Source organism: Arabidopsis thaliana, chromosome 3, assembly GCF_000001735.4.
Source record: "Arabidopsis thaliana chromosome 3, partial sequence".
NCBI lineage: Eukaryota > Viridiplantae > Streptophyta > Magnoliopsida > Brassicales > Brassicaceae > Arabidopsis > Arabidopsis thaliana.
In genome coordinates this window covers 12648437-12672536 of record NC_003074.8, presented here as the reverse complement: position 1 = coordinate 12672536, position 24100 = coordinate 12648437, and the positions used below count along the sequence as shown (strand labels likewise).

General features: G+C 34.5%; 5 pseudogenes across 5 annotated transcripts; 3 read left to right on the top strand and 2 right to left on the bottom strand.

The window, feature by feature from the left end:
- Positions 1 to 1578: 1578 nt before the first annotated feature.
- On the top strand, positions 1579 to 9939 carry AT3G31005 (annotated as a pseudogene). The gene is made up of 3 exons: positions 1579 to 1683; positions 9494 to 9699; positions 9853 to 9939.
- On the bottom strand, positions 2038 to 2261 carry AT3G31161 (annotated as a pseudogene). The gene has a single exon.
- On the top strand, positions 6093 to 9389 carry AT3G31023 (annotated as a pseudogene; the record flags this gene model as incomplete). Its single annotated transcript has 1 exon — positions 6093 to 9389.
- Positions 9940 to 14757: 4818 nt separating the features above from the next.
- Positions 14758 to 15557, bottom strand: AT3G30885 (annotated as a pseudogene). Its single transcript has one exon.
- A 1025-nt stretch (positions 15558 to 16582) lies between these two features.
- On the top strand, positions 16583 to 22958 carry AT3G30875 (annotated as a pseudogene). Its single transcript has 9 exons — positions 16583 to 16908; positions 17472 to 17526; positions 17631 to 17806; positions 19000 to 19457; positions 19537 to 20083; positions 20159 to 20338; positions 20409 to 21701; positions 21806 to 22218; positions 22475 to 22958.
- Positions 22959 to 24100: the final 1142 nt, after the last annotated feature.

The window sequence follows — 24100 nt, the reverse complement described above, 5'->3', positions numbered from 1 at the left end:
AACTAGATCCTTGAAGCTAAAGTAGTGTTTCCGTGTTAAAAGATCCAAAACCATATACTCATAGGGACTTCAGATACATCATCTAAGTTTTGATAAGCAAAAGAAGCTTGATTAGTATTTTAAATTCAAATATGATAAGATGTCGTTTTTATAATTGAGTATAAGAACTACAACCGTAACCTGATCAGGGAAGCTAAAGTAGTGTTTCCTTTTTAGAAGATCCAAAACCAAAAGCTCATACAAACTTCTGCTACACCATCAAAGCTTTGAGAAGAAATAAGAAGTTTGGTTAGTGTTTTTGGATTCAAATATGACTAGATGTCGTGTGTATGATTGAGTATAAGAACTGGAACCGCAACCAGATCTTGAAAGCTAAAGTAGTGTTTTCCTGTTAGAAGATCCAAAACAATAAACTCATAGGGACTTTGGCTAAACCATCAAAGCTTTGAGAAACAAAAAGAAGCTTGGTTAGCATTTTTGGAGTCAAATATGACTAGATGTCTTGTGTATGATTGAATATAAGAACTACAATCAGATCCCAGAAGCTAAAGTAGTGTTTTCCTTTTAGAATATTCAAAACAAAAAACTCAGAAAGACTTCGATTACACCATCACTGCAACATATTGATAAGATGAATTTGAGTTTCTGAATCTTTCTGCTTTGTAACGTATTCTTTTGTGTCCTATGTTTGAGTTTTAAGTTGTAAAAAAGTTTGAATTTTTAGTGTAGATTCCAATATTGAGTTGTAGTGGTTTTGTTTAGTGTAGATTCCATTGTTGAGTTGTAGTGGATTCATAAGCTAGTTTCAAGGAATTTAAAGATTCATAAGCTAGTTTCAAGGAACCTTAAAAGCTGCACTTATATATATATATATATATATATATATATATATTACCAGCTTTATGTCTATTCACATATTCTTACTTCTTCCCTAATAGATCTTCAAGTTTTGATCTAACATTCTCTGACTTGGCATCTAAAGGAACTGTAGACTGATCTTTATAGCTCAAGAAAAAACAATAAGGAAGGAACGAAATCTGTGTCAAGTAATTGTAGACGACTCTCCTCTGTCTCTCTTTTTATTAACAGCTTTTTAGTTTTAAATATGGCTGGAACTTTGGTAAATTAGTTGTATATAGTGGCGGATTGACGTTGTATAATACGGGTGCAGATGCCACAGATAAATTTTTGAATTTTAATGCAAATCTTAAACAATTTCAGTTATGCCCCTTGCTATTTTCAGTTTTGACCCTCCAACTCTTTGAACAATTTCAACATTGCCCCCCTTAAATTTATTCGCTACATCCGTATGTCTTTTTGTTCTAAAGTACTATGATTGTGTGTAGATGTTTACTCATTAGTGAGTCTGTGATTATATTAGTTGACTTACGAATTATATTCAACTTATTTGATATCTTTTATACCGTACTTCTTGAATGCAACAGCTTTGACATTCTTTACAATTGCTTGTGTTTTACCTTAAGTTTTGCACATAACTTATGCCTCATGATTTTGGTGAACACTAGCAGACAACTAGTGAGGACAAATAGAGATGAAGGATGACAATTATTATACTAGGATGGTGTCCCAGAAACAGGAGTATCATTAGCATTTACAGTGCGTATGTTAGATGTCGGGCCTGCGATTGCTTCTAAGAAGTTCCAAGTGGATAATGTAATAAAGGTATTCACTGTAACCCCCAACGTAGATCATCATCTTATTTTATTTTCTGGATCTTAATGACCTTCGTTTGAATCATTTGCAGGCACCAGAACTTCTCTCATTCCTATTTTCTGAAGGTGATATATTAATTCTTATACCTGGTCTTTCAGTAAAAGTCATCTGGACATAATAAGATTATATTAATATGGTCTATAAGTGAAAACAAACTGTAACATCCCCAATTTCTTCAAGAGAATATTACACTCTTAGACACTTTTTAAAAACTATTTCCGTGTTTAGGCACTTCCAAATGAGTAGACACTTTCTCTATGATTTTTTACTAAAATGACCTCTTAACTAAAATACTCTCTTAACCCACGTTCTCTCTCTCTCTCTCTCTCTCTCTCTCTCTCTCTCTCTCTCTCTCTCTCTCTCTCTCTCTCTCTCTCTCTCTCTCTCTCTCTCTCTCTCTCTCTCTCTCTCTCTCTCTCTCTCTCTCTCTCTCTCTCTCTCTCTCTCTCTCTCTCTCTCTCTCTCTCTCCCTCCCTCTCCCTCTCTCTCTCTATCTCTCTTTATGTACGCAACTTTAGTTGCGTCTGGTTCTCAAAAAAAAAGTTATCTCCTTATAATTATTTGTTGGGTTCAATCACGTGTTTCTTTATTTTGGTATTTTTGATGGTATGAAGTTTTTCTTTCACTTAGGAGATTGGGTATTCAAATTTTGCAGAATTTGAGATTTCTATATTATAGAATTTCTCGGATTGTTGTGAGATTATGGATTGATTGGAGAGTTCAATATTTTATTCATTTTTATTGATTGTAGATTGTGATTTATTTTGCAATTTAAATCTTAGTTTTGACATAAATTTGAGATTCAGTTTTCTAAGAAACTTCTTCTTCTTCAACAATGGCGGCTTGATTTGATTTTTGCTCTCTCTCATGTGTCAACTCGTTTCATGTACGTAGCATCGAGATTCCAGTTAATTGAATCTCTTGTTATCATGGATATGCTATATAGAATGGATATAGATCACTAAAAAGGTTTCTGAATGGATATATTTAAATGGATTCGTTATTATGGACACCAACAAATTTTTGTTTTTTTTTTTTTCAGTTTGCAGAGACCTCCACCTTCAAAACCTTATGGATATGGAACTTTGGTTTCTTTACAAAACACGGTTAATCGAATCTCCTGTTATTATTGACATAGTATATAGAATGGATACGGATCAGTAGAAATGTTTCTGAATGGATATATTTAAATGGACTTGTTATTATGGATACCAAAAAATTGTTTGATGATTTTCTTTCAGCTTGCAGAGACCTCCACCTTCAAGACCTTATGGACATGGAACTCTGGTTTCTTTACAACCCACGGTTAATCGAATCTCCTGTTATTACGGACGTGGTATATAGATTGGATATAGATCAGTAAAAAAGTGTCTGAATGGATATATTTAAATAGACTTGTTATTATAGACACCAAAAAATTGTTTGTTATTTTTTTTTACAGTTTGTAGAGACTTCCACCTCCGAGACCTTATGGACATAGAAATTATACAAATTCCTGAGATAATTGAGATCAAATTGTTTAAGAAACTTCTCTAATTTATTTGCAGAATCGGTACCACCGATTTTTCGTGAGCCGCCGCCATAATCGATAAGAGAAATCAAGCTTAGAAGTTAGGGAGACGTAGAGAGAGAAAGGCACTACAAATCATGGAAGGAGAGAGAGAGAGAGAGAGAGAGAGAGAGAAAAATATATTTTTTAGTGTGCGTAAGAATTATGGAAGAGAGAAAAAGTGTTTAATTTGTGTTAAATTTCAAAATAAAAATTATTAAATAAATTAGGGGTAAAAATGTCTTAAAAGAAGTTAAATAATGGAGAAAGTGTCATCTCCCTCATAAATGTCTCAAAAGGAATAAGATAGTCTAAAAGTGCCTAAACGTGTCATATTCTCTTTCTTAAATGGGTAATTGGGCCATTTTGGTTTGTTAGAAGAAGACAAATTTAGCCCATTAATGGCCCATATGATGTGACGAAAGCAAGCGAGAAAAAGGGTTTTGTTGAGACTTGAGTATGATGTAGTCGTGAACATATATGTGTGTATAACTTCCTCTTCATGAAGCCTAACGCCGCCGATAATTTATCTAAGCCGTTGTCCTAGTATTTTTGTTGCCGTGAATCTTGTGGAGGAGAAGTGATCTCACGTGGGGGAAGTGATAGAGGAGGCGGTGATCGCGGCATCAGAAAATGGAGAGAAATGGGAGAAGAGAGAGAAGGCCACCGTAACTTCACCGGAGAACCACCACAGCTACCATGTGTCACCGGAGATGTAAGACACTGTCACCGGAGCAGTCGTTGTCCATCGGCGAGGCTCTTAAGGGTAAGGAAACCCTAGTTTTATTATTCTATAGCTTGTCTAGAATGTCTCTAGCTTTGGTTTAAGATGTATTGCTTGTGCTGCAAGCCATGGGGATTCTAGATCTAATCGCTGATTTGTTTTCCTTGGAGAACCATGAGTACCTAGCCACTGTAAACTTGAACGTGGCGACCACATATCCATTTTGCCAAGGAAATCCATTGAGAGTCATCGCGGAAAAGGTATTGCCTCGTCTCAACACTCGTGTTGTTGTTGTTTTGTTGTTTATTAAACCAAGAGAGTAAACCAGCCTAAACCTTAGAGATCCTACATGTAACTTAGTCCATAAACCGTAACGTAATAACTGGTCATGTGGAGAGAAATCGTGGTGTCATGGTTGCTTTGAATTGTTTATTGAACCGAACATCATGACCGGTTATTAAGGTGTATACGTTATTGTGATATGGGATTTTGGTGTTTTGGGCCAAACTCAGTTATGTGGTAAAGAATGACTTTGTGTGGTCGTGAAGTGGGATTGGGATGTTATTGAATAATTAGTTTGGATTGGTTTAATTCTTGAACCGGAGCTGATTAGTTTGATTAGAAAAATATCAAGTCAGCGTTTAGTCATTATACTGAGATATGAGATGGTTGGGTTTATTAGGATAATTCATGAATATTACTGATGGGTATTAATTACTGGATTAATCTTTGTCGGATAATGCAACCGTTGCAGTTGGAGAAATGTGTCAACCGGTTTCCGTTGTTGCTAGTTTTTAACCGGGAAAAATCTATTTGGCTTGGGTGAGGACGAGATCGTATCTTCTTTCGTATATGAATATGTTTAGTTAATTACTTAGTCTAGAGATAAGCCGAGTATACCTGAGCGTTATATACATATGAGTAACCGTATTTGCGTGGTTATGTATATATATATTTTATAAATATATTATTATAGGAAACAAACTAGTATTAAATGGAATAGAAAATAAATGTGTTTGTGGATGATGTGATATTGAGAAATACATGCTATTTTGTGATAAAATAATTGTTATGTGATGAGAGAATGTGTCAATGGCACAAAGATGCGGTGAGCCGCAGAGAATCCTATAAGAAGGAATCCTTGTAGTTATGTGGTGGTCTATTGATGCGGGTTTGCAGATAGATCAGGATGGCTGACGAGCCGACGAGCCGACGAGTGTGAAGTGCTAGGAACAAGTGCAAGAGGCATGATGTGATCCGTAGCACGAGTGAATAGTGTCAGGAACATGTGCAAGAGGTACATGTGATCCGTAGCACGAAGATAAGCGTGTGTTGCCACGTTGTATCAGACCCGCCATAATGCGGTTATGGGAAGTAGTCCCATTTGTGATTCTAGATATGTTTGTGTATGGAGAATTCGTGAGCCCTAAAGCTTACCTTCACTGAGTAATCTTAGATTGCTCATCCCTCTCTCTCTTTTGCAGGTTTGTCAAGCCAAGAGTTTGTTTTGCATTGTTAGTTGGCGGTTTTGAAATTAAATATGTTTTGGGCCGGACCCACAAGTCAACATGTTGACCAGCTCCGTGTATCGGATTTGGGTCTTTTCACAAACTTTGCAGGTTCTGAACTTCTTATCTGTGAACTTCCCTCCACATGCAAAATCAAAAGCAACTCCCCAAGATGATTCTAAAGCTACCTTATCTCCAAAGGTAATTGTTTGCTGCATGGCTATATTGCTTCTTGTATGATATATAAAAATCTGGTTTGAAATTTGGTTGTTATGGGACTGAATGATTCAATTGATGCACAGATAGCTCCAGATGAGGCTTGGCTCTTTTTTGACCAGGAAGCTTCTGTTCTACATAACAAGGTAGAAAAATTCTTCATTTTGTTGCACTTATAATTAATGGACCGTAATGGGCTTTATTACTTGTTGTAAACCCTTATTCTCTCGATGTATAAATAGAACCCATGTGTGAATGAATAAACCAACACTTTACGACTTATTTCATGGTATCAGAGCAAGTTTTGCTTTAAATCAAATATTTTGACTGCATCGTTTCTCTCTTCTACTTTGTCATCACTATGTCCGGAGCTATCGTCCCCGTGACTACTCCATCTCCTTATGGTATCACTGCATCTGACAATCCCGGTGCTTTGATTTCCTCTGTTATATTAAAAGAAGACAATTACTCTGAATGGGCTGAAGAACTCATGAATTCTCTTCAGGCAAAACAAAAACTCGGGTTCCTTGATGGTACGATACCAAAGCCAACAACAGAACCTGCCTTGTCATCATGGAAAGCTGCAAATTCTATGATTATAGGTTGGATTAGAACATCAATTGATCCAACCATCCGTTCAACGGTTGCCTTCGTGTCTGATGCAAAAGATCTTTGGGATAGTCTCAAACAACGATTCTCCAATGGAAACGGTGTTCGTAAACAATTGTTGAAAGATGAAATTTTGGCGTGTAAGCAAGATGGTCAATCTGTTCTTGTTTATTACGGGAGACTAACCAAGCTTTGGGAAGAACTGCAAAATTACAAGACCAGTCGGACTTGCACGTGTGAAGCTGCTCCCGACATCGCCAAAGAACGTGAAGACGACAAGGTTCATCAATTCCTGCTCAATTTGGATGAACGCTTCAGGCCTATTCGCTCTACAATTACAGTTCAAGATCCTCTACCGGCTCTTAATCAAGTGTACTCGCGTGTGATTCATGAAGAACAGAATCTCAATGCTTCTCGCATAAAAGATGACATCAAAACAGAGGCTGTTGGGTTTACAGTTCAAGCCACACCGCTTCCGCCTACACCTCAAGTTGCGGCAGTCTCTGCACCTCGATTTCGTGATCGCTCCTCTTTGACTTGTACTCACTACCATCGTCAAGGACATGACATTACAGAGTGTTTTTTGGTTCATGGTTATCCAGACTGGTGGTTAGAACAGAATGGTTCTAATGGCTCTGCTGGACGAGGCACTTCCGGTCGTGGGAACAATGGTCGTGGTAACAACAATCGTGGCGGACGTTCTTCATCTTCTGGTTCTCGTGGTAAAGGACGTGCTAACGCTGCTAGTACACATCCACCTCCTACATCAACTCCTTCAAATGCGGACCAGATTAATCAATTGATCTCTCTACTTCAAGCTCAAAATCCAGCCACATCTTCACAAAAGTTGTCTGGTAAAACATTTACTACTTACGTTATCATTGACACAGGTGCTTCACACCATATGACCGGTGATATCACATTACTCACAAATGTGGAAGATATCATTCCTTCGCCTGTCACTAAGCCTGACGGGACTGCCTCTCGTGCCACAAAACGTGGAACGCTTGCCTTACATAATGCATATGTTCTTCCAGATGTGCTATTTGTGCCAGATTTTAATTGCACATTAATATCTGTTGCTAAATTACTAAAGCATACTGGATGTGTTGCAATCTTTACTGATACTCTTTGTTTCTTGCAGGACCGTTTTACGAGAACTTTGATTGGTGCGGGTGAAGAGCGAGAGGGGGTGTATTATTTTACGGGTGTTCTTGCTGCTCGTGTTAACAAAGGTTTCAAGGAATCCTCATCGGCGACATTGTGGCATCACAGATTAGGACATCCATCTACCGGTGTTTTGCTTTCATTTCCAGAGTTTGCTTCTTCTAGTAGTGATTTAGAGATCATCAAAAGTTGTGACATTTGTTATCGTGCTAAACAAGCACGTGAAGTTTTTTCTCCAAGTCTTAATAAAACTACAGTTTGTTTTGAACTAATTCATTGCGATGTTTGGGGACCTTACCGCACACCGGCTTCGTGTGGATCTGTTTACTTTCTCACTATAGTTGACGACTTCTCGCGATCTGTCTGGACATTTCTCATGGCTGAAAAATCAGAAGTATCTCGATTAATTCGAAATTTTTGTGCCATGAGTGAACGTCAATTTTGCAAATCTATCAAGACGGTCCACAGCGATAATGGAACCGAATTCATGTGTCTCAAATCATTTTTTCAAGAACAAGGTATTATTCATCAAACTTCATGTGTAGATACACGGCAACAAAACGGACGCGTCGAGCGTAAGCATCGACACATTTTAAATGTCGCCCGCACGTGTCTTTTTCAAAGTCATCTTCCTCGCAAATTTCGGGGAGAAAGTATCCTTACCGCTATTCATCTCATAAATCGCACACCCACCAAAATTCTCCATGGAAAATCTCCATATGAAGTATTGTTTGGGTCTCGACCTTCTTATTCAGCTTTGCGAACGTTTGGTTGTCTGTGCTACGCTCATTATAGAGCTCGTGACAAGGATAAATTCAGTGAAAGAAGTAGACGATGCGTCTTTGTTGGCTACCCCTATGGTAAGAAAGGTTGGCGCCTTTATGACTTAGAGAAGAACAAATTCTTTGTGAGTCGTGATGTTGTGTTTCAAGAAACTGTCTTCCCGTATGGTACTATAGAATCAAGCTCAATTCCCTTCTCACCGTCTATGTTTCCTCCCTCTACGATTTTTCACGATGATGATTGGCTCCAACCGCAAGCTGATATTTCTATCTCACCAACGGTTGATCTTTCATCACCTACTACAATACCTACTTTGACTACCACGTCACCTCCTGTGATCGTGACAACACCCACGTCTCCGTTATCACTCTCGCATCCTATGGTATTGACACCATCATCGAACTCTAATCCTGGTTCGCCATCGTCACCTAGTTCGCCTCTTCCTCCAAGCTCATCTCCCTCGTTATCACCTCTTTCCTCACCGGAAGCTTCGCCTGGTTTACCGGAACTTCTTGGAAAAGGTCATCGTCAAAAATTACCATCTGTTCTTTTAAAAGATTTTGTTGCTCATCATGCTACAGCTCCATCACTTACTAATAATACACCCTCTACTGCTTCTTCTGCCACTTTCACTGATCCTAGCCTCTCTAAAACGGTCTGCGGTAAGATACTTGACTCTATTCCCATATCGATTTCTGACGAAAAATTTTCGGGATTGCATCGAGTTTTTATGGTAGCTATTACTTCCGACACGGAACCAACGAGCTATCACCAAGCTTCTCAGATCAAAGAATGGTGTGCTGCTATGGGTTTAGAAATTACTGCTCTTGAAGAAAACCATACTTGGGATATCACTACCTTACCTCCAGGGAAGAAAGCTATTGGCAGCAAGTGGGTCTATAAACTCAAATACAATTCCGACGGCACACTAGAACGTCACAAGGCTCGTTTGGTTGCTCTCGGAAATCGACAAGTCGAAGGCTCCGATTTTACAGAAACTTTTGCACCAGTTGCTAAGATGACAACAGTACGCTTTCTTCTTGCTGTTGCGGCTGCAAGACAATGGGAAGTTCATCAGATGGGCTTTATTACTTGTTGAAAACCCTTATTCTCTCGATGTAGAACCCATGTGTGAATGAATAAACCAACACTTTACGACTTATTTCAATAATCATAAACGTAAAAAATAAAACTGTTCTCTAGGTTCGTCCATTTGCAGGATGGCCGGGAACACGAGCCAAAGTTGTAGTCCTTGATGACAAAAGCGGCCAGCAAAATGTGCTAGAGCTTAAAATTATGTCCACTGAGTATGCAAAGATTTGGAAATCCAGGATGGTAAACAAGACTATGTAACATTCAAGAAAGGTTCACTAATATTTCCCTGCAGAGGAGGTACAGCTTTAGAGGTAAACCGATAGACGAAACACTGCCACTATTCTCTAAATCAACCAAGTTACAGACCCACTCACACTATTAATACGAAAAGCAGATGTTTGTGATGTGGTAATCAGACACTAATCTACTATTTATATAGCTCATATTTGGTGTTGCTGATTCAGGTACTAGAAGTCCAGCTTGCTGGTAAGAAAGCCATCAATGCAGCTGCTTTTTGGAATGGCTTGAGAGGTCAAAAGCTGAAGAAGATATGAAGACATAGACTGAAACAGAATTAAGCTTTGGTCACGAAGTTAGAATCAAGGAAATTAGTCAAATTCGGTCTAGCCACTTTCAAATTGTTTCTGAATGAAACTAATGATTTTGGTCATTTTTTTTGTTCTTCAAAATTTGATTTTGTATGATTAAAATATATTCGACATTCTTCGGTATAATAATTTGAAATTTATTTGATCGTAAAATATATATTTGATCAGTAAAATTAAAATTCATATGGTTAGATAAGAATTAAAATATAATTTGATGAAAATATGGGCATTTTAATCATTTTTTACTAGGAGTATTTAGATGGACCATTCAACTGAACAAACAAACAAAATTTTAAAGAAAAACAGTTAGATGAATCATCTAGCTTAATCACCAAAAATGAAAACGAACATCATTCAGATGGATTAGTTAGATGGATCATTTGGATGGATTATTTGACATTATAATATTTATTAATGCATATTCCAAATGAACAAACGAGTAGGAATATAATATTAATTTTTTATGAATAAATGTTACATTCATTTTAAAAAAATACATGCATTTCGATTATGAGAATGTTGCACTATTAGGCACTTTTAGGGAATCTATATATACATTTTTGAATGGGATTTTTGAAGATAATGTTGAAGATTTGAGCCATAATTCAACAATTAATTCAAATGGGTGGGTTTTACCCGGTTTAACTCTGTTCGGATCCTGGATAACATGTTTAATTCTGTTCTGATCTTGGATAACATTAATTTTTGGAAAAGTTACCTAAAAACTAATAATTAAAAACGAAAATTAATGATTTAATTACCAAATCTAATATAAACAATATCTCTAAACTAACCATATTTTTTATTTACCTTAACTAATTTCCTAAAATATTTCTACCTAATTTAAACATAAATATATAATTCTTTTTTCAATTTTATTTGATCTTATACTTTATTTATTTTGAATTTATATAAAATATATATAGTTAATAAAATATTATATTTTTTTCTGAATATGATGCAATTCAAATTTTTTAAAACGGACATATATTATTCAACCTATGAAGAAATAATATGTGTACAATGTCCCACATCGCTTAGAAAAATTGGACAATGGTTCAGACCCATATTATAAAAGGACCAAAATGATTCTGATTACGAATGAGCAGGAAGCTTGATTTATTAGGCGTCCAAAATTAAAATAGTTATCCGATTTTACTCGGATTTTTTATTTTAAAGAATTGAAACTTTAAAATGTTTCAAGAAATTATAAATATTATAACTTTATCAAAATTTAAATATTATAATTTTAAAAACTTTTTATAAAGTTTATCTTTAAAAAATGCTTTAAATATTTATAATTTTAAAACTTATAAAGTTTTAAAAATTATAAATTGAATTTTACAAGAAATTTAAACATTATAAATATATAAAAAATATATTAACACGAGACGATATATTACAGGAAAAATCTTAAATATAACAATCAAAATTCAATGATGAATTTTGGGTCGATATTGTATTTTTTTAAGTTTCAAATTTTATAATATTGAAATTTATAAGAAAATGACAAAATTATGTTTAACTTCACGGGACTGGGTTATATGGTAGGACGGGTTTGGGTGGATAATAATTACGATTTTAGAATGTCCCACATCGATTAAAAAAATTGGACAATGGTCAAGACCCATACTATAAAAAGGACCAAAATGATTTCGATTACGAATGAGCATGAAACTTGATTTATGAGGTGTCCAAAATTAAAATGGTTTGTTTACTAGGGTTATTTATTTTAAAAAATTGAAACTTTAAAAAGTTTAAAAAATTATAAATTAAATTTTACAAGAAATTTAAACAATATAAAAGATATTAATACGGGACGATATACTGCGAGAGAAATCTTAGATATAACACTCAAAATTCAATGATGAAGTTTGGGTCAATATTAATCTTTTTTGAAGTTTCTAATTTTATAAATATTTGAAATTTATAATAAAATGACAAATTTGTGTTTAATTTCACGGGACGGGGTTATATGGTGTGACAGGTTTGAGTGGATAATAACATGGGATAGTATGCTATGGAAAAAATATATAATAACAATCATAATATAATTATATAATCTTAAACACTAAACAAAATTAACAATATTAAAAAAAAGCACTTAAAACTTTAATTTTTTTAAAACACATTTTGATTTTTTTATAAGAAATTTAAACATTATAAATATTTAAACTTTATACTACGGGTGAAATTTTATAATTGACTGTTTGGGTTGATAAGAATTTACGATAGAACTAGGAGTTAAATCCTAGAATGACAATCAAAATATAATTATACAATTAAATACTACCACGAGTGAAATCCTAGAATTGACGAGTTTGAATCGATATTAATATGGGATGGTGTACTACGGGTGATATTTTAGAATTGACTGGTTTGGGTTGATAATAATTTGCGATAGAATTAGGAGTAAAATCCTAGAATGATAATTAAAATATAATTATACAATTAAATACTACCACGGGTGAAATCCTAGAATTGACGGGCTTGATTCGATATTAATATGGGATGGTGTACTACGGGTGATATTTTAGAATTGACTGGTTTGGGTTGATAATAATTTGTGATAGAATTAGGAGTGAAATCCTAGAATGACAATTAAAATATAATTATACAATTAAATACTACCACGGGTGAAATCCTAGAATTGACGAGTTTGATTCGATATTAATATGGGATGGTATACTACGGGTGAAATCCGAGAAACAACAATCAAAATACAATTATACAATATTAAACATTTAACAAAATAAACAAATACAACTTAAAACTTTGAATTTGAGTTATAAAATTTCGTCTCGCGGTGAATTATACATTTAAATCAAACAATAGCATAAATTTATTAAATCATCTTAAAAAATATTCAATTATTTTTTATTTAATAAAAATATAGGCCCGCGGTATACCGCGGGTTAATATCTAGTGTATTTACGTTTTAGGCACTTTCCAAAGTTGAGGCACTTTTTCTTGTTTTTGGAGGAAATAAAGACAATTCTATCCTTCCCTAATTAAACCATCAATTGTTTAACCGGTTCGATTGGTTTTGTTTGATGTGGTATCTAATAAAACATGTGGCCAATAAGATAAAAACAGACGTTTGAGATCTCTAAAGACAATCTCAGCCCACCTCTTCAATTCACAATTTCCATTTCTTTCCAATTCTCCACTTTCTCGATTTCTTTTTCTTCTTCTTCCTCGATTCTGATCCTTATGCAAAATAAAAGAAATTTATCTCTCTATCTCTCTCCTCGGAGAAAGTATAGTGGAGCAAGAGATGGTCTCTGTTTTCTTCCGCAGAGTTACAAAAAACACAGTCCGAACTGAGTTGCATTCCCCAACTAGTAAGCCCCATTTTGACAGGTAGTCTGTCAATGTTTGCAATCCAAAAGGTAAAGGCATGTTTTGGGACAGAATGCTGCCTTCTCCCAGAACTTTTCTTTTAGAAGGGCGAAGCTGATCGCAAGTTAGCTTTATTAAGAAGCTGTTGTAATTAACATTGTTCCATTTACATTTTATTTATATAAGAAAAAATAGTAGACTTATACCTGTAAAATGGATATGGCTCAGTGAAAAGGTGTTTGTAAGGACTAATTTAATTAGACTCATGATTATAGACACTAAAAAATTATTTGTTGATTTTTCTTTCATCTCCACCTTCAAGATATTGATTCTGAAAAAATGGATATTGCTCAGTAAAAAGGTTTCCGTATGAACTAATTTAAATGGACTTGTTATTATAGACACTGAAAATTTATTTTTTGATTTTTCTTTCATCTCCACCTTCAAGATATTGATTCCCAAAAAATGGATATGGCTTAGTAAAAACGTTTTCGTATGGACTCGTTATTATGGACACTGAAAATTATTTATTGATTTTTCTTTCATCTCCACCTTCAAGATATTGATTCGAAAAAATGGATATGGCTCAGTAAACATTTTTCCTTATGGACTCATTTAAATGGATTCGTTATTATGGACACTGAAAAATTATTTGTTGATTTTTCTTTCATCTCCACCTTCAAGATATTGATTCCGAAAAATGGGTATGGCTCAGTAAAACAGTTTCCATATGGACTTTTTAAATGGACTCATTATTATGGACATTGAAAAATTATTTGTTGATTTTTCTTTCATCTCCACCTTTAAGATATCGAGGCCGCATGAATATGACTATATATCGACATGCCTCATGGTATCTATATCTTAGATTGGCATTGCCTTGTGAGTATATTAAAATTCTTTTGTCTACATTGTTATATTCATATTTTTACAATTATCGATAATGTCAACAAATATTGAACAAAGTCATTAAGAGAAAAAAGTCTTAACTTACTGGTATGCGTGGAAGCAGAGTGCATCGATAAAAGACTTTGTATATATTTGTTGAACATTCACACCCTGCAAAACTGAGATTGGTTGTTAGGAACTGCAAACATTTGAGAAGGATATAAAAAAATAGAATTGTAATATATAATAAACTCACAGCTGATTGAATGCATGAAGGAGTGAACTTGATGCCTTCCGTAAAGAAAGTCACATGAGCCATCAGAACGAGAGACATCAATGTTATAATTGAGAAGAGAGTGATGTTGTCCAACATGTCAAAGAAAAACACAAATCAGAAAAAGAGCTCACCTCCCCATGAAACAAAGCAGATAATAAAACAGAGAAAAAAGGCTCCATGGGTTTAATGGTATGAGTAAAGGAAACATAAACTTTCCCGAGGCTCATATTCGTAAATAGATTACCAAGTGTGCACACAACAACAAGCGGCAAGATGGCAACTAGATATCAAGGAAACATATCAGAGTGAGTGACACATCTCCAAAACAAACTGAACCCACATGATACTAATGAGCACACTACCAACAGCAAACTGAACCAAAGTCACAGTCATTGGAGCATGTAGAGCTTTTAAAACCTGCAAGAATACGAAGAAACCAGAAATTACTATTGGTTCTCTCAGAAGTAAGATTAAAACAATAAAATCAGCAAATTAGCAAATCAGCGAAACACGTCTCTCTCCTATATAAGATATAATCAAATTTCTGAATTCTTCATCCTAATCAAAACATGATTGAACACAAAGATGTATCTAAACTTTCACATTTTTTGATGAATCAAAAGTTAGATTCTAACAAGACGATGAGGAACAGAGGAAACTCAAGTTGTGTAAGAGTTTCGTTTTAGGGTTTTTTCTAGATTTGTTCGCCGGAGACATGAACATTGATCGAGCAAATGTAAATTAGGTTTTTTTACTGGATTTGTGAAGTGAAACTGTAAAGTCGTGGGAGAGATACAGAAAAATTGGTGAAAAGGAACCGCATTTGGTTTAGAAAAAAGGGGTTTGGTTTGATTTACAAATGAAAAATCGGTTTAAGGGTATAATACTAAATTTGGCAACACAAAGTGCCTTGTTTTTTTGAAGTGTTGTAACACGTAAAATGTTTTTAAAAAGTGCCAGAGAAGGCAAATATCTCTTCGATTATTCATTGAATGTTTCACCTCCGTCTCTCGTTGAGATAAAAACACATGATTATCTGATAGTTAGTTCTTTCGGAAATTCAACAAACATTTTTGATACACATATTAACCTTAGATCATGATTTAGGTGATCAAACTAGAATAAACAATAAACTAACAATAGACGATAAAATCCAAACACCAATTTCCTTATCTAACAATGTTTTTTTCTTTTTGTCAACAATTTTTAATTTGAGCTCAAAAAGTCATTTTTGAAAACCATATCTAATAATGTTATAATAACATAATACAAAATCTCATAAAAACTTCTAAAATCTAACTTATTAAGTATTTACACATAATTAAACAAGCAACCAAATAAATAGATTAAAAAGTGAATAATTATAGAAATAAAATAATATTGGGTTTCAGAAAACGTTTGGAACAAAATAGATTCAGAGATTCGATTATCTGAGCTTACAAAAATCTGGAAAAAAAAAAGATTATGCCTAACATATTTCTGGAAATAAGGTATTAAAAAATATAGGGTATATTCTGATTTACGAGAAGTCGATATGGTTTTTTATAGTAATAAACTTCTGCAAAATATTATATGAGACTTGACTTTTCAATTTAATATAAGTTTTTAAAATTTTGAAAATTTTGTTATAGTATCTGAATTTTTGTAACATCTTACAAATCAAATTTTATTAAATAAAAAAACATTATTGAATATAACACTTGTTGAGACTTGAGACTTGAGACTTGAGATTTGTTTTTCAAACAATATATAAGAGGATTGTTGAAGTAGACAACGCAGTCGAAGAGTAAGTGGTATTACTAGCATAAAATATCGGTCTCTCTTTTATAGATGGTTAATGATTGGTCATAAAATAAAAACAAAAATTAAACAAAAGCAGGATTATGCGGTCAGTCGGTGACCAAATGAAATCCACTTGTGATGAAATAGAATTATCAACAACCATAAGATAAAAGCATAATAAAGAACACCTACATTATTGAAAATCACATATAAAAGCAATTAATATTATATTGTTAAAACATACAAAAGCAAAAGTTCCTCCCACCTTCCATTTTTGGTGCATAACACTTCAACCATCACTTGTCTCACTCTTCTTATAGTTAATGTAACTCTTCTCATCGAGGTTTAAGAAAATTTTCAAGAAGAGCAAAGACAAAACAAGAAATAAGATGAGATCTCAAGCGAAAACCGAGACGGTATCATCTAAATCGAGTAGGAACACACACGTAATATTTCGGTTTGCAGATTGGATAGATATAGTTCTTATGGTACTTGGTAGTGTGGGAGCCATTGGAGATGGAATGTCCACGAATGTGTCGCTAGTGTTCGTAAGCAGGATCATGAATACTTTGGGCTACAGTCAACACAATCCTAGTTCCACAAATTTCAAAGAAGAGATTCAAAAGGTTAGTCATCTCTTAATTCAGTTAGGTTGATAGTTGTTATATTTATTCCAGAAACAATTGTTAAAATTAAAAATATTAAGAAGTAAAATAGTGAAAACAAAATAATTGTTATCAATCTTTGTTTTTTGTTGAAGGGTTTAATTAGTTTTATCTATTTATGGAATGATATATGTATCGATGTACGTATTTGAATAAAATTTGTTCGTGGGAGTTTTTTATACACATGTATCGCTCAAGTGATATGCAGTTCAATTCTTGATGTCACAATGATCCATGTGTTAAAGAAAGATACTGATTATTGTATTCATGTGTGATCCTTTTAAGTTTTAGGTGTTTTTTATATATATTATATTCCAAATTCTATGAATTCAAAGCTAGTTATTTAGCTCATAATAGAACAATTCGTTTCCATGATTTTATTTATGTAAATTCTTTTCTTTTAGTTTCGTTAACCAACAAGTTATTTTATTTTCATAATATATGTTGATAAGAAAAATATTCTTGAGTGATTAGATTTCTTAATAAACATTCGACCTAAACATTGCATTATTTATTTTATACAGTGCAGTTTATACTTTGTATACCTGGGATTGGCAATCTTGGGAGTGGCATTTATGGGTAATGTCAATAGTTTTTATATCATCATTTAAGTATTTTCTTAATTGTAAATATGTATGCAATAAAATGATTTAAAAATATATGGAATGGATTTTTTGGTGCAGAGGGATATTGTTGGAGCAAAACAAGCGAAAGACAAGTTATGAAGATACGTCGAACATATCTTGAAGCTGTTCTCCGACAAGAAGTTTCGTTTTTCGATTCAGATATTTCCACTTCTGAAATCATCCACACCATTTCTACGGATACTTCTCTCATCCAACAACTTCTTAGTGAAAAGGTATATATTGAGCTGTCATTTGTGAAAGCTTATTAAGTTTAATATTGTGGTTGACGTACGGTATAATTTGAGATATACAAAAACTACCTAAAAAAAAACATACAGTATGTACCTTGTTGTTCTAAATTTATAACTTTTGTAGAAAAAGGTCCAAAACACTACCAATTTTACATTGATAAAGGATTATTTTTTTGGTGAAATACATGTATAAAGGGCTCTAAGAGCAAATCTAATGGTGGAGTCCTTAGAAAGAATCCTTTAAAATTTGTAATAATAAACTTTGATAATTTTGAAGTTTAGAGTTTTTGTTGAGTCCTTATAATTTTTATTCTCCAATGGTGGAGTCCTTAAATGAGTTTCTTTGAAGAAACTTATTTTTAAAATATAAAATTATAAATAATTTTATTTGGTCAAACATAATAACTACTAGAAATTCTTAAATAGTAAACATAGATGACAAAAAAACCTTTTAAAAAAAAAAAAGACAAATCAAAACCGGAATAACGATTAGATTTAAGCTTGATTTGGTAATATTTTTGTCATATATGCTCAACTAATTTGATATTTAAAACGAAAAGAGGTTGAAGAATCAGAGAGTTATGTGGTGTTGTGAGAGAAAGGGAGAGATTTGAGATTTCATAAAAGAGTTTTTTTTCTTTCTTTTGTTAATAATTACGAGTCAAAGAAAATAAAAAATCGAGCCAATCATAAAAGCGACATGTCACAGTTTCTTAACAATTCTTAAAATCTTTATTTAGGCTTGATCCTTCACATTAATATAAATTTTGATTTAGTTTTTGAGTTTTATTTTTAAGGATTGGATTTAAGAAACTTTTAAGAAACATCAATGGAGTTGGCCTAAGAGTTTAGTCATTATTGAGTTTTCTAGTAATCTCCGCCTATCGATCAATTCATAGTTTAAGAACATAGCTGTAACAATATAAAATATTTGATTTAACAGCAATAAAATAAATTAATTAGTAAGATACTCTTATTTATAGAACATGTTTGATAATGCGATTTTAATTAAGAAGAAATAAACTTATAGTTTTCTTATGCGTAAGATTGTACAACAGGATTAGTTTACTATTATTGTAATTGTAAGGGCATACTTTTTAAATAAAAGAATAAAAAATTGTTTTAAACATGTTTTGTCATAATAAAGAAATTTACCAATCTGCTAATTATCTCAGGTGCCCATATTTTTGATGCACATATCAGTTTTCATCACTGGCCTTGTGTTTTCGGCATACTTTTCATGGAGATTAACCGTGGTGGCCATCCCAACACTTGTTCTTCTTCTAATCCCAGGGTTGATCTATGGCAAATACCTTGTTCACTTATCAAAGAAATCTTTTAAAGAATACACCAAAGCAAACTCCATCGTGGAACAGGCTCTAAGCTCCATCAAGACAATTCTTTCATTCACAGCCGAAACTCAAATAATCAAGAAATACTCGGAAGTCTTGGAAAGACACAAAAAGCTTGGGTTAAAGCAAGGTCTTGCCAAAGGTTTAGCCGTGGGAAGCTCAGGGATTTCATTCACCATTTGGGCTTTTCTTGCTTGGTACGGAAGCAGATTGGTGATGCACAAACAAGAAACCGGTGGACGCATTTATGCAGCTGGTATCTCCTTCGTCTTGGGTGGAATGTAAGTAAGTAAATCCTTACATACTTTCAGATTGCATGAGATAATAAGTAATATTTGTTGAATGAATAAAATGGTGCAGCTCTCTAGGGACGGCACTGACTGAAATAAGATACTTTTCCGAGGCTTCAGTTGCGGCAGCTCGAATATGTTCAAGAATTGATAGAATTTCAGAGATAGATGGTGAGGATACAAAGAAAGGATTCATACCCGGAGAGAAAATGAAGGGAAGAGTAGAGTTTGAACGTGTAACCTTAGTATATCTTTCTCGTCCAGAAACCATAATTCTCAAAGACTTCACTCTCACTGTTGATGTTGGGCAAAGTGTAGCTTTAATGGGAGCTAGTGGAAGTGGCAAATCAACAGTAATTGCATTACTACAAAGGTTTTATGATCCATGTGAGGGGTTTGTGAGGATTGATGGGTTTGACATAAAGACTCTTCAGTTAAAATGGATGAGACAACACATTGGTGTAGTGAGTCAAGATCATGCTTTATTTGGAACGTCCATAATGGAAAATCTAATGTTTGGGAAAAATAAGGCGTCAATGGATGAAGTTATTTCAGCTGCAAAGGCTGCAAATGCACATGGCTTTATAACACAACTACCAAATGGTTATGATACACACGTATGTATTTGAAAGTAAATTTATTTACATAATTATAATTTGTTATATTTTGTTATACCATTGACATGAAAACAGATAGGCAATCGCGGCGCCCTTTTATCAGGAGGTCAGAAGCAGCGGATTGCAATTGCACGGGCAATTATTAGAAATCCCGTTATTTTACTTCTAGATGAAGCAACAAGTGCACTAGATGGAGAATCCGAAACATTGATTCAAAATGCACTTGATCAAGTAGCCGCAGGACGAACTACATTGGTACTTTAAACTTTTCTCAAACTCATGAGTTTTTTTTTCCTTATAACAATATGCATATATTGTGAAATAGGTGGTGGCACATAAGCTTTCAACAGTTAGAGGAGCAAATATCATTGCCATGTTAGAAAATGGTTCCGTTAGAGAATTGGGTTCTCATGAAGATTTGATGACAAAGAACAACCATTATGCAAAACTCGTAAAACTTCAAAGACAATTCGGTCATGAACATCAACAAGATCTTCAAGATAGGGTCAACAGTCCTGAGATACAACAACGTTGGTCGACTATGAACAGTGTCATTAGGCTAAGCAATAGGTCATCTCCTGATCTCATTGTTTCTCCTATCACATTGGAGAGCAATCACACAACCAAGATCAATGAAAATATCCCTTCTACTTCATTCACTCGACTTCTTCCATTTGTTTCTCCTGAGTGGAAGTCTTCTCTCGTCGGTTGCATATCAGCAACTACATTTGGTGCAATCCAACCGGTTTATGCCTTAAGTATTGGCGGTATGATATCAGCATTTTTCGCAAAAAGCTCTCAAGAAATGCAAGATAAGATACACATCTACTCTTTAATCTTCATTTCCCTTACCTTTCTCTCCATCACCCTTAATCTCCTTCAGCATTATAGTTTTGCAAAAATGGGTGAAAGGCTAATGCAACGACTTCGGTTGAAAATGCTTGAAAAAATCTTTACCTTTGAACCTGCATGGTTTGATGTGGAAGAGAACTTTACCAGTGAGATTTGTTCAAGGCTTAATAATGAAGTGTCCATTGTGAAGTCCTTAGTAGCCGACAGAATCTCCTTACTTGTCCAGACCATTTCAGGTGTCACAATCGCAATGATCATAGGTCTACTAATTTCTTGGAAACTCGCGTTGGTAATGATCGCGGTACAGCCACTCTCTATCCTTTGCTTCTATACCAAAAAGGTTTTGCTCTCCAAAATTTCCAACAATTACGCCTATGCACAAAACCGTAGCTCACAGATTGCATCAGAAGCTATTTACAACCACAAAATTGTTACATCCTTAGGGTCTACGAAGAAGATCATAGAAATATTTGACAATGCTCAATATGAGGCAAAAAGAAAGGGTAGGAAGGCAGCTTGGCTCGCAGGCTTTGGGATGGGGTCTGCACAATGCCTAACATTCTTGACATGGGCATTAGACTTTTGGTATGGAGGAGTGTTGGTTCAAAAAGGGGAAATATCGGCCGGGGATGTATTCAAGACATTCTTTGTTTTGGTAAGCACTGGCAAGGTTATTGCGGAAGCAGGAAGCATGACTTCTGACCTTGCCAAAGGCACTGCCGCCATTTCTTCTGTTTTCAATATCCTTGATCGTCCTTCATCGCATGTAAGTTACAAACATCCATTAACATTTTATCATCTTCTATAGGACGTTGAAAATTTTCTTTGAACTAATCGTCGTATATTATTAATAGTTAGTGTTACATGTAGGAAAATACAAACCATGGAGAAAAGATGGGGACAATACAAGGCCGAATAGAACTGAAGAATATCGATTTTTCATACCCTAACCGGCCTAGTATTCTGGTGCTTCGAGATTTTTCCTTGGATATCAAGCCTGGGACAAGCATTGGATTGGTTGGTACATCAGGATGTGGTAAATCAACAGTGATAGCTTTGATCCAACGCTTCTATGATGTGGAAATAGGTTGTGTGAAAATAGATAGTGAAAATTTGCGAGATATAAATATCAAATGGTATAGAAAACATACTGCTCTAGTGAGCCAAGAGCCAGTTGTTTACTCAGGAAGTATCCAAGATAATATTATACTCGGACGACCCGAAGCAACGGAGGATGAGGTAGTGGAGGCTGCTAAAGCCGCGAATGCTCATGATTTCATCTCGTAAGTGTGATTCTATTTTTACATATAATACACAAGTAGTATTTGCATCCTCCTTGTATGTTTTGGCTAGTAGTTTCTAGAGTTCAAAACATATTTTTGTTTTGTTTGATATTTATAGACTTTAGAGTTCAAACTTCTTATCGTAAATTTTGAATGAGCTAACAAAATAATATTTTCGTATGCTTTTTGTTATTTTTTCTTCCTTTTTTTTTTGCTATGTTCAATTCTCTTTATGTTTTGTTTTTCATCTATAAAGGGCAATGGAAAAAGGATATAAAACAGAATGTGGAGAAAGAGGAGTACAACTTTCAGGTGGTCAAAAACAGAGGATAGCTATCGCTAGAGCCTTTCTGAGAAGCCCTATAATCCTTCTACTTGATGAGGTTACGAGTTCCTTAGACTCTAACTCAGAGCAGGAGGTTCAGGACGCTCTAGCTAGGATCATGGCTAGCCGAAATATGACTACTGTAGTAGTGGCTCACCGTCTGAACACCTTGAAAAATTTGGATTGTATTGCATTGATCGTAGATGGAACTGTAATAGAGACAGGGAGTTACGACCACTTGAAAAATATTGGAGGCCAGTTCTCTAGGCTTGCACATGCTCATGATCTTAAATCTTGAAGAATTTTCTTCAAAATTAGGTAATGTTTATTTTTAAAATGAAAATTAGATACCTTTAAATGTGTCACATTATCGAAGAAAATAGTATATGTATATAGTATCAAAAATACTAAGATATATAATTTTTGTAATCAGATATTTTGGGAGAAATTTGTTTTTATAGGGCATCATAATAAATCTTGTTGTTGGATTCTTTTCCAAAAGCTTTCCAAAATGAGTTAGTGGAAAATATTACAAAATATTTAAAGAGCCGTTTCATATTTTATATATATAAGATTTTGCATAAAACTTTAGTCAATATATATAAAATAAAAAGATGTTGATAATATGATAATGAAAACGGTGCAAAAAGATCCAAATGATAACATCAAAACTAATTTATATGATAACTAGATAAGGCCCGCCTAAGCGGATGCAAAATAAATATATTTTTTTGTAATATTTTACTACTACCAAGCCTCAGCTAAATCGTGAGAAGCTTGTGGTAGAGCAACGCATTGTGAAATCTCCTCTGTCAAACGACACAACCCTACAATTGACCAAGTTTCAGCCTAATCATGAGAAGCTTGTGGTTGAGCAACGTCTTGTGAGTCCTCCTCTGACCAACGACCCAACTCTGAAATCGACATGGACCCATCGGTTAAGGGTTGCAGCGGGCTGCACCACTTTGTTTGTCTCTTGAGCTAAATCTGTCATTGGAGGGTTTGATTCTCATCTCTGGCTCGATCCAGCTTTAGCCGGTTATGCAGGGTACATCTTAGCTGATCTAGGTTCCGGTGTCTACCACTTGGCCATTGATAACTATGGTGATGAGTCAACACCTGTAGTAGGAACCCAAATCGAAGCATTTCAGGGTCACCACAAGTGGTCTTGGACAATCACCATACGGTAATTTGCTAACAATCTACACGCTCTGGCTCAAGTCATAACCTTTACAATTCTCCCACTAGACCTTGCATTTAACGACGATGTGTTTCATGGCTTTGTGTGCACATTTGCATTTTGCATAATGCTTAGCCAGCAATTCCATGCTTGGGCACATGGAACCAAGAGCAAGCGTCCACCTCTCGTGGTAGCGTTGCAGAACATGGGATTGCTTGTTTCAAGGAGACAGCACGCGGAACATCATCGAGCACCATATAACAACAATTACTGCATCGTGAGTGGGACATGGAACAATGTTTTGGATGAGAGCAATGTCTTTGAAGAATTGGAGATGGTGTTTTTTATTTCCAGCTTGGGATGAGACCTCGATTATG